The 12,089-nt window shown below is 35.6% G+C and overlaps 1 protein-coding gene across 6 annotated transcripts in view; it reads right to left on the bottom strand.

The window, feature by feature from the left end:
• Positions 1 to 12,089, bottom strand: part of ZPLD1 (zona pellucida like domain containing 1) — a 117,800-nt gene that overhangs the window by 102,304 nt on the left and 3,407 nt on the right. For 4 of the 6 annotated variants that reach the window (XM_044251292.1, XM_044251301.1, XM_044251300.1 and 1 more), the window contains one exon: positions 5,284 to 5,393. The exons of 1 other annotated variant lie outside the window; for it this stretch is intronic. The gene's annotated coding sequence lies outside the window, so the exon portion shown is untranslated. Of the gene's footprint in view, positions 1 to 5,283; positions 5,394 to 8,558; positions 8,590 to 12,089 lie in introns of those variants that run through there. One more of the 6 variants, XM_044251294.1, reaches the window with a different exon arrangement.

Here is a 12,089-nt window from a genome sequence, read left to right as displayed (position 1 = left end):
CAAAAACGACAGAAGATGGAACATGAGGGAGAGCAGAAAAGAAGGGCCTGGGTGCTAAAATCCTCATCTTATAAAGTGTGAAGTCAGAGATACAGCTTACATTTGACACACAAGAAAAATGATGAAAATACATAAATTAAAATTAGAAAAGTAGCCAGTAGAGGATTAAAAAATAATAATGTAATTTAATGAAAGGATGGAGGAAATGATGGGGTAGAGTGGATGGCTAAATCCTTGCAATCAGAGCAGAAAATAAATAGAAGATGTCAGGAAATAATTCATCAAGAAATAACAGAATAATCATATTATTTAGAAATGCTAAGATGACAACTGGGACAAGCAGCTGAAAGAATTGGAAATGGATACTTCTGGAGAGGAATACTGGAGTAGGTAGTTCTTGTTTTCATGATAAATGATTCTTTTTAAAAATTGTATTTTCTTTCATTTAAATTTAATTAATTAACATATAGTAAATTATTAGTTTCAGAGGTAGAGTTCACTGATTCATCAGTTGCATATAACACCCAGTGCTCATTCCCTCACATGTCCTCCTTAACATCCATCACCCAGATACCCTAATCCCCCAACTCCCTCCCCTCCAACAACCTTGTTTGTTATATAACTTTATTTTTAAATAGTTGTGTGCATAACAACTAAAAAATAAAAGACTAATTCAATACCTGTAACTGCAGAACTCTAATAATAAAGATACTAACATTTACTATATTAACCTCCTAAATACTATGGTTTCAATTTATCTGTGTTGTAACCATTTACTTCTGAAGGCTAGTGTAAACCAACACACTATTTTTTAGACATAATTTTATCTAACACATTTTTTTTAAAGATTTTATGCATATATTTGACAGAGAGAAATCACAAGTAGATGGAGAGGCAGGCAGAGAGAGAGAGAGGGAAGCAGGCTCCCTGCTGAGCAGAGAGCCCAATGCGGGACTCGATCCCAGGACCCTGAGATCATGACCTGAGCCGAAGGCAGAGGCTTAACCCACTGAGCCACCCAGGTGCCCTAACACATTTTAAAAATATCTAGGAAGACACAACCTCTTAGGTTCTGAAATTGCTGATTAAAAATAAGTTTCCAAAAGCAAATATACCTTCCCTCAAGAATTTTAAAAACAACTTCAGAAAATACAAAGATAAATTCACCTATGATGAAATAATGAGAAATACTTAGAGAAGTGGATTCATAGAATTATAGAATGGGGAATAACCCTTGGGTAGTTCCTGAGGGAAAAGTTCTCACACTTGGCTACACAACAGAATAGCCTCTTTTATATATATATATATATGTATATATATACATATATATATATAATTAACTATATATTATATATAATTAATATAATATAATATATATATTATATTTCACACACACACACACACACACACACACACACACACCCTATTAACTCCCTGGGGTCCCATGTGCAGGTTTTTAAAAATAGCACCCAAGCAATTTAAGGTATCACCGAGATTGAGAACCTCTGTCCTAAAAGGAGGGGCTATTGTTTAGTGTTTTCATAAGGAATTGCTTCCCAGCATTTCTGGGATAACGTAAGTTTCTTTGGAATCAGGAGAAAAAACAGGAAAAATTAGGGTAATTGTCTTGAAAGAGTCAAAACGTAACAAGCAGTGTAGAAACACAACTGGTTTAAAAGAATCCACTAATCAAGTGGAAAGCAGGAGCAGGAAACAGTGACAGGAGACTTAAAAGTTGAGGTTGACATTTTTCAGAACCAAACAGGAACAGGAGGAGAGGAGTTCCTGACCTAGTCCAGAAGTATTGTTCATGGCTATAACCATGTTGTATGTGTGTTTTCATAGCCTTGTTAGCTACTAACAGTGAGTCATGCTTGCAAATAAAGTAAATATTAATATGATTATGTTCATAGTATAGTTTAAACAAATCTTAAGAGTGATCTCCTAAGGAATAGCAAGTTTAGGAAGTAAAATAAATCCTTATGTTGGCAATTTTGGCACATGATGCTATGTAGTGAGGGATGGTCAATTTGCTAGGATTCAGAATGTTACCATATTTGAATACAATCCAGTATTCTTCACTAGTGTTTACCCATGTTTGAATATGCACTATAGGCTACAGGGCTTTACAAATGCTACTAAATTTAAACTTATTTCATTTGTATTTGTAATAATTTGTTTACATACCCATAAAGACAATGAAGAATGTTGGAAATATTTTAAGGATCATTTATGATTTATAGAATTCCCAAGTATTCCATTTTCTCATTGGCAAATCCCAAAGATTTGTGATCTGTCAGGAATTTAGAAACATCACACCTTTCCTTTATACTGAAAGTTCTTGTAGTACCAATTGTGGGTGAGTGCTTTAAAAAAAATCAAAATTCTTCATACTCCTTTCAAGTGAGAAGGACTTGATGAATGAAGGCAGTGGGCTTTGGGAAGAGGCGTGCCTGTGTGTTGTGAGGGCAGGAGCTGTGTTGACAGAGCATTGGTATTAAACCAATTAGGAAACAGCTGCACAACTGTAGGAAAAGGTCTGCATGGGTGCAAACCCAAATGAAGAAACTGAGGCAGGAAAACACCAATCTGTCCTTCTGAATTCACAGAACTGAAAGAAAATATGTATCAGCTGTTATCTCCTGGTGCTCCATTTAGTTGGCTTTTCTTTTCTCACCATTTCTATAATAAAGTAATCTTCAGTTCAAACCTCACAAGAGTGTCCTAACAAGAGTCCCTTTATGTGTTAAGAAAGAGGTGGCCATACCTGTAGCAGAGAAATATCCATCCATTCTTCGATGATGTTCCCTCTTCTCTATTGAGTTTGTAATTAACTTTTAATAAAAATTTTAATGAAATTTGAGATAGAGAATAAGAGTAGAGGTAATTAATATTTCATATTAAAAATATTAGTACAGAAAAAAAGTTGGTGTGTCTTATTTTCTTTTCTCAAATCCTGGCAATCAAGATAACCTACTGTGTTTATCTTGTCACCTTGTCCATCAAGAATCTGAACACTGAATACTACAATTAGTCACAGTAAATGTAGTTAGGCATTTGTTTAGTGTAACTGATTTACCCTCCTTTTCTTATTCATATTCTGATAGTTCTGCTTCCAGTGTTTATCACAGTTCTGTGGTTTATGCTAAGCCACCTCAGTGGGGTACTAAGGAGTAGATGAGAACACACATTTGTTGAAAATGAAATATTCCATACTTTACTTAATACTCACAATAACCCTATGAGCTTTGTATGATTATTCCCATTTTGTGGATGAGAAAACAGATTCAGATGGGTTTAATGCCTTTGGAAAGCAAATAAAAGCTAATTATCTATAAATTCAGAGCTGGGATTTAAACCTAGAAATTTCTTATTGCAAAGCCCATACTCTTTCCACAGTACCACACCATTTTCCTATCAGAGAATTAATGAAGGATATTTACCTGTTTGTGATTATGGTATTACTAGAGTCAACAAATGTGCTTTCCTTCCTACACACTCCCACACTGTCATATGCACACACCAAAAAATAGATGAGCAAAGACAAAGTACAGGAAAAAACAAAACATTCACATAACTGGTTCTGAGCCCCTGCTTGACGCATGCTATAATGACATTTTTGGTCACTCTCAAATCAACTTAGGAAAGGATAAGTGGTCGTTAGGCCCAGGGGACCATGCAAAGCAAGAAAGAGGGTGAGGGTCCTCCAGTTTATGCCTTCTGAAATCAGAGAGGGAGGACTAGCATGTGAGGTAATATCAGAGGTTTCCCTAAACTTTTGGCATATGAGAATACTGAAACCTTTTTTAATTTTCTCTACCAATGTTGTGAATCTACCCAAAAAGAGCAAAAATTGAAAAATTTACCTCTCTATTGCTATCCTGCCAAAACTGAAAGTGATTATTAAACTTTGCGAGAGAGCAATTAGAATGGGTGAATGTACAAAATTAAATGTTGATAAATAAGCCTGAAATATAAGTTAAGGGACTATGAAATATAAATTTGCTACAAATGAAACTTCTCCAGGTTCTGACTAGTATAGTCTCTTTCTAGGGACTGGAGAGGAAAACACATTCACATAGGTTCAATTATCCTTCACATTACTAGAAAGATACTCTAAGGTAGATACTAGAGCAACCTGCTAACTATGATAATGGCACAATCAAAGCAAATGCTATTAAACAAAATGAAACATTATAAACTATTGTAATTAGAGAAGCACATTTTAAGTAATCCATAGAAGTTTTTAAAATGATAAAACTATTCTTATAGGACTTACAGCTCCATTTGTCCTTTCCCCCCCCAGCTGGCAAACTCACCCAACTACTTATTTATTTATTAAAGTGTTTTAGTCAAGGGAGCTGCTCCATCGTCACATTTCATTAAAGGTGGTCTTGAGCCGAGCACAACAGAAGGAGGTCAACATAGCTCTGCAGAGCTCCCCTACAATTAGACACTCACTAAAATGAAATGATTCTGTCACTGATTAAATAGAATTTTATAACTAAATAGACTCCACTTACACTAGTCAAACTGATGGGCAAAAATATGTTCTTCTGCCTTATTCAGCATTAGTAAGTCCCTGTTTGCCTTCCAGATTTTTCATCTCGCTGCTTTTAAACATTTTTTTTAAATTTGTAATTTGTTTTCTCTATATCCAGAGCAATCATATATTTTTAAAGTACCCTATAAGGAAGGCTCAATCATTTTTTCCTGGTTCCTCTGAAAACTGGGTCAACAGTATCCTTTCATTTGCAAGTGGAAAAGAGGGCACATGAAGTTTAAGAGAATTGATCAAGGTCCAGTTATAGGAATAATTTATGAATGGATGTTTTTAAATTTCTGGATGCTATAAAAAGAGTTTAAAAGAAAGCAATGTGTGAAATGAAGCTATTTGATTCTTCCTTTAATGAATATGTTTGGCATAATGTCTCAGAACCAAGAAGCCGAAGACGGTTAGATACATGACAATGTGAAAAATATAGGATTAACAATCAAATCAACTTCCAGCAACTTCAAAGAACAAAATGAAATGTAGTCCCTACCACACAGTCATGGTTTGATTTAGGAGCCACATACCCACATGGCTGCCATTTATGTATTTACTCATTAGATAGTTTTGCAAGTCAATGCATAGAATACATTATATATAACTTACATTGGTCTATCAATATTATCAGCTTTGGCACATAGAACCAGGGATTATTTTTGAATTTTTTTTATTGTGAGGAATAATTAATAAAATGGTATACAATAAAGGACCTCACAGAAGCAGTGACTCACCCATCTAAATATGGACTTCATATTTCAGTATGATCTTCATTACGCATCTCAGAGAAGTTTTGTTGTGGATATCCTGTAAGACACTCTCAAACCAACCAGCCCCAATTCTTCTGTAATCAAGTAAAGGCAACAAAGAGTTATTTAAATTATTGACAGGGAGTTTTCAATGACTCTAATCCAGACATTATTCAGCAATTCTATAGCTCAAGTTAAAACAAGCGTAGAAACTGGAAAGACAAGGAAAAAAAAAAAAAAAAGGTCACGTAAGAAAAAGCAATGATAGAGTTTTTTAGATCATTCATTCATTTGTCTATTTTGTTGTAGGCACAGACTAGGTGTCAGAGATAGCATGGAGAGAGACAACAGGTGGTCTTGCCTTGCTGGGGCTTACCATTGATTGTCAGAGAAATACTCCTTAATTGCTTTTAATTGTTTTTGAAATTGGGGATAGAAAACAATATGTAACAAAGGCAAAATTTCATTTGTGAGTCATCAGGTACTGAATCTCTGAATCCAGTCAGTATGATCTCTGGCAAGTTACTTAACTTCTATATCCTCAGGGTCCTCACAGTAAAATGAGAGGAATAATTACACCTATCTTAAAGGGTTATTGTGAGAGTAAATGAATAAACAATGTAAAACACAAAGTAGAACAAACAATGTGTGGCATATAGTAGGACTTAATAAACATTAGCAATTTACTATTTTGGGAGTTATGATTTTTATTATAATTTTTCTAACTTGTATCCTTAGGTGGTTAGAGAAAAACTCAGAAAAGACAGTAAATAACCTCAATGTCATAAAGCCCTGGCAAGTAAAGAGTGAGCTCATTAACAGAAACCCTAAGTCGGGGCTTTACAGTGTACAGGGTAAGTTTTACCCACGATAGAATTGGGCAGTTCTGCTCTGGATAACCGGTGGCCCTTAGCAGTCAAGAATTATTTGCATAGGGCACCCAGAAGCACTTTTAGGGGTAGAAAGTAACTGATCATTGGAAAACAGAGAGCGGAGCCCACAAATTTGGTTTAGCAGACCTTGCTGGTTTAGCCTAGCAAGGCTACTGGGCTAAGAAAAGGACAGGGAGGTGATGCTGCACAATGTAATTATCTTCTCAAATTGCTCTTCAGTCCCATCTTCGGGCTCTCAATCCAATCTTAGAATGAAGTATCCTAAAAGGAGGAGTAAAAATAAATCTTATCTCCCCAAGTTGTATCTCCATGAGAAAGTGCAAGGTGTCAGCATCATCAGCATCAGCAAATCCCTCTAAGACATGATGGGTACCATAAACAATATTAAAGTCCTGATGATGGTTTTGGCCTGAGAGCCCACAGGAGTTCCTCCACGATAAACCAGAGCTGAACAGGGCATCCCAGCAAAGACCACAGTATGACCAAGAGCACTGGTTCCCAGAGGTCATATGAAACACACTTCTTAAGAAACCCAACACATTTGAGTGAAGAATCTAAGCATTTCTAGATTTTTCTGCAAAGCAGGCATTAGCTTATCCATAAAAATACTCATTTGTGTGTGTTAGTTGATGCTATTGTGTGGTTTAGGGTAGTCTAACTCTATCGTCCTTTAAAAAGCACTTTAGAATTTTTTAATGGGTAGAATTTTAAAAATTATTATTAAAGTGTTTCAATTTCCAGCATTATTTTGGAAATAGCAATATTTTTCTCGCTTATTTTCAATAAGAATAAACCTTACCTGGGAAGTAAAAAGTGTTTCATGTTATTTTTATATAAGATAAGGTTTACCATCATGTAGTAATTCCCTATCCTGCATCATTTTTTGCACACTGATAATACTACTTTTAATTTGGGCTGTGGTTTAGCAACTATAAGCACAAAAGATATTGCTTTCTAATACTTTTCTCCAGGGTAATATAAATTAATCCAAGATATAGACTCCATCCTTGAGCAAGAGATGGCTAATTCTAGGCTAGGGAAGTTTGAAAGTTAAAATTAGATACTCTCAGTTCAGTGCCTAGCTTTTGGTCTCCTGCCAAACTGAATGATTTTTTAAGTCAGTGAATTTTTAACAAACATGCTGAAACATAGTTCCCAGCAAGCAATGGACTTCAAAAAAGTTCATATATTTGAGAACTAACTACTTATTCTGATGAAGGTTGTTACTTAAGCCTTGATTAGAATTAATTTTGAAATTTTTTCAGAGCTATTATACAAACTATACAAAATACCACATTCATCAATATAAACTATATGGTTCCATTCTGATCCTTAATCTAACCATTCTGTTTAGTCCAGAATCACTTTTGACCTCTTCCTAAGCACAGAACCCACCAAAATAAGAATAATCTTCGCTGAAGTTTTTAGGAGGAAATTCCCTCAAGGACATGCCTAACAAAAGTGGCAACAAGGGGCGCCTAAGTGGCTCTGTGGGTTAAAGCCTCTGCCTTCAGCTCAGGTCATGATTCCAGGGTCCTGGGATCGAGCCTCACATCTGGGTCTCTGCTCCTTGGGGAGCCTGCTTTCTCTTTTCTCTCTCTGCCTGCCTCTCTGCCTACTTGTGATCTCTGTCTGTCAAAAATAAATAAAATCTTAAAAAAAAAAAAAGTTGCAACAAGATCTTGAGCAGTAATAAAATAGTTACATATGTTAAAACCTCCTGATAAATTTTTTTAAAGATTTTATTTATTTATTTGACAGACAGAGATCACAAGTAGGCAGAGAAGCAGGCAGAGAGAGAGAGGAGGAAGCAGGCTCCATGCTGAGCAGAGAGCCCAATGCGGGGCTCGATTACAGAACCCTGGGATCATGACCTGAGCTGAAGGCAGAGGCTTTAACCCACTGAGACACCCAGGCGCCCCTCTCCTGAAAAATTTTAAGAGACCACTTTCTCATTTGTACAAACTTAAATATATGCATTGTAGAATTCATGTAATTTATAACTTTCTATCAGAAACATGAGCATCAGCAAGGCTACAAGAAGAAATTGTGTTTTTTTTTCCCAATTTATTTATTTTCAGAAAAACAGTATTCATTATTTTTTCACCACACGCAGTGCTCCATGCAAGCTGTGCCCTCTATAATACCCAACACCTGGTACCCCAACCTCCCACCCCCCCCACCACTTCAAACCCCTCAAAAATAAATCTGCACCTCCATGTTCATTGCAACATTATTCATAATAGCCATGATATGAAAACAATCTAAGTGTACATCAGTGGATGAACTTTATAGATAGATAGATACAGATATAATCATGTATAATGAAATATTGTTCAACAATAAAAATGAATTATATAGGGGCACCTGGGTGGCTCAGTGGGTTAAAGCCTCTGCTTTCGGCTCAGGTCATGGTCCCAGGGTCCTGGGATTGAGCCCCACCTGGGGCTCTCTGCTCGGCAGGGAGCCTGCTTCCCTCTCTCTATGCCTGCCTCTCTGCCTGCTTGTGATCTCTGTCAAATAAATTTAAAAAAAAATTTTTAATGAATTATATATAATCATATATATAATGAAATATTATTGAATAATAAAAAAGTAGAAAATCTTGCCATTTATAACAGCCTGCGTGAACTTAGAGAGCATTATGTAAAGTAAGACAAAGACAGCTACTATATGCTCTCACTTGTATGTGGAACCTAAAACACACACACTCATACACATACAAAATCAAGTTCATAGAAACAGAGGTTGGATTTGGTAGTTGCCAGGGGGAGGGGGTTGAGGGTGGGGAGATGGGTGAAGATGGTCAAAGGGTTCAAACTTCCAGTTATAAGATGAATAGGTTTTGGGGATCTAATGTACAACATGGTAAATATAGTTAACAATACCATATTATATACTTGAAAGTTGCTAATGGATCTTAAAATAGATCTTAAATAGAACTTTAAATGTTCTTAACACACAAACAAAAAAAAATAGTAAGTATGTGGACTGATGGATATGTTAACTAACCTTATTGTGGTAAACATTTCACAATTTATATGTATATCAAATCACCATGTTGTACACCTTAAACTTATGTAATGTTACATGTCAGTTATATCTCATCAAAGCTGGAGGAGGAAAGAAAATAAGAAAGGGGAACCTTTATGCGCAATGAGGGAAATAATAACTTAAGCATCTGGCACGGTCCTTGCATCATACTGTTTGTGATAAAGTTTTATCACAAATACCAAGCTCACCACCATCTGCCCATGAAAGTCAGTGGATTCTGGCTGCACACACAAAAGCAGAGGATGTCCACATCAGGGCTAATCTACTATTGACATATGGAAGATGCATGAATGCAGCCCCTTGATGATCAAGAAGGAAGCAGGAGCTGGAAGACTACCAAAAACAAACAGCTTTCCCTCGCTCTGCAGGCATAAACGCAAAATAAATCACTCCTGAGATGGTGATTAATGTTTTATATTTGTCTACTTCTCCTTCCAATAAAATTAAATTAACGTACATCTAGTTACTTATGAGACCAAGTTCTTACTGCCTTCTCCAAGGCTAGTTTACTATTTATGAATGTGGTTAGTTGTTGTGCTTTTTACATCTCTTTAATGGCCTTGATAATGGTGAAGACATTAGTAGTCATTGTGTTTCCTCCATTTAATGGTCTTTATCTTAGACTCCTCTGGGGTGAGGTGTGTGGTAGTCTGACAGACCCATTCTTGAGCTTCCCACTCGGTCTTCTTCCAATGGCTGAGGAGGTAGAGTTCCTACTGCTTCTAACAGAGCAGCTCTGTGTGAGCTGCGCTATTCTCAGCTGACATGTCCATCTGGAGCTGAACTTGTACAAATATCTAGTGTAGAACGTCAAGAGCTATTCTGCCTCATGCCTTTACATAGCTTCAAACACTCTCACTTCACCTACTTGATATTGGCATTGAATCATAACTCACCTTCACCAAATACTTAATCAGGACTGGATTTTGTTTGCATATTTCCATACCAAAAGGGTGATGTGTAGATGTCCTCAATGTTAATAATGGTCATGAGCCTTATTCCTTGGTTCTCTGTCTGGAGTGTTTGAGGTAATGATGTAAGTAATGTGAAAAAATGATGTTAAAATACAAGTCTGGCAAAGTCCCAGGTCCTTTCCTCCATATCTCAGTGATCTAGTTATGATCTTCACTCTCTCTAAATCTTGGTTTCTTCATCTGTAAAATAATTGTCTGCCTTATAGTGTGGTTCTGGTATGAACCAAGATCATACAGATAAAATACCTAATACATGGTAAACACTTGACAAATTGCAGCCACCATTAAACATTTTTAATCTCACAACTCCTAATATATTAATACATTGAAAAATTCTAGAAAATTAATTTTATAGCTTCTAATATATTGATAAATTAGTAAACTCTATAACTTTAATTCATCATGCTAAATATATGATATGTGAATTCATTTTGTATTTCCTCAGCAGTCACTTAATTTACACAAAAATTAATTAAGATTGAATTTTCCTGAATGTGCTTTTAGGAGATAACGGATAGTAGGTATAACGGGGCAGAGAATAGAAGCAACTCATAATAAAACATAATTCGCAGATATGTCTAGGTGTCATCAACACACGAGTCCCACAAATTCTCAGTTTTATAAAATCCAACCATGACTTAGAACCCATTATGGTGGCAATATATGCATAGTCATTGTAAGCAGAGGATCAAGCTTCTAATTTCATATTAATTCTAACATGTTTGCTTCTATATCAATTTAAGATATATTTTTATATTTTCAGGTACCAGATTTCAATAATATTAGGTTTTACAAATTTTCCTATCTTTATCTTTCTGTAATATTGAGATTTACTTATGATATTATAAATAGTGTAAATAAACATAATTATCATATGTGTATATATAATCTATACATAATAATTTGTGCTAATTGAAACACATTGCAGACTGTCAATCTAATACATGCACATGAGGTAATTTTTATTAATTTTTTGAAACTGTGAAAAATAATATTTTTTGTACAAAAGAAGGAAGCAGTCAGTAGGTTGGTATTCCAATCCCTTCTTCCAGCATATTCTCAGGGCATTTTGAATAGGATACTGCTGTATTCCTCCAGAAAGCTTTTCTTTTTTGGGATATCTTTCCTCCAACTTATGCAGCAACTTAGCTAAAAATATAAGACTATGGACTTGAGTTTAAGGAACAACAGCTTAGTAACAAGATAGCCTGAGACGATGCTCAAGAAGAGATGAACAATTCTCCTGTTTTATTTATGTTTCGTTTTCTTTTGTTTGTTTGTTTTTTTTTTGAGTATAGTTGATGCACAATGTTACATTGGTTTCAGGCGTACAATACAGTGATCTGATGAGTCTCCATGTTGTACTGTGCTCACCACGAGTGTAGCTGCCTCCTGTCATCGTACAATGCTATGACAATGCCACTGACTATATTCCCTATGCTGGACATTTTATTCTCATGACTTCTTCATTCTATAACTGGAAGCCTCTATTTCTCATTCCCCTTCACCCTTTTTGCTCATCTCCTATCTCCTTTCCCTTTGACAACCGTCGGTTTTTTTCTCCGTATTTATAGGTTTGACTCTGTTTTTTGTTTGTTTATTCATTTGTTTTGTTTTTTAGATTCCACATGTAAGTGAAATCGCATGGTATTTGTCTTTTTCTATCTAACTTATTTCATCTAACATAATACTCTCTAGGTCCATCCACATTGTCACAAATGTCAAAATCTTTTTATGGCTAAATAATAGTCCATCATATACATGCATACACATACACACACGGACACCACATCTTTATGCATTCATCTTTATCCATTCAGCTACAACTGCCAAGATATGGGAGCAAACCCAGTGTCTAGTTCTCCCATTT

This window comes from Neovison vison, chromosome 6 (genome assembly GCF_020171115.1).
Source record: "Neovison vison isolate M4711 chromosome 6, ASM_NN_V1, whole genome shotgun sequence".
NCBI classification, from domain to species: domain Eukaryota; kingdom Metazoa; phylum Chordata; class Mammalia; order Carnivora; family Mustelidae; genus Neogale; species Neogale vison.
Note: the sequence above shows the minus strand (reverse complement) of the source record. Positions and strands in the feature narration are given on the sequence as shown.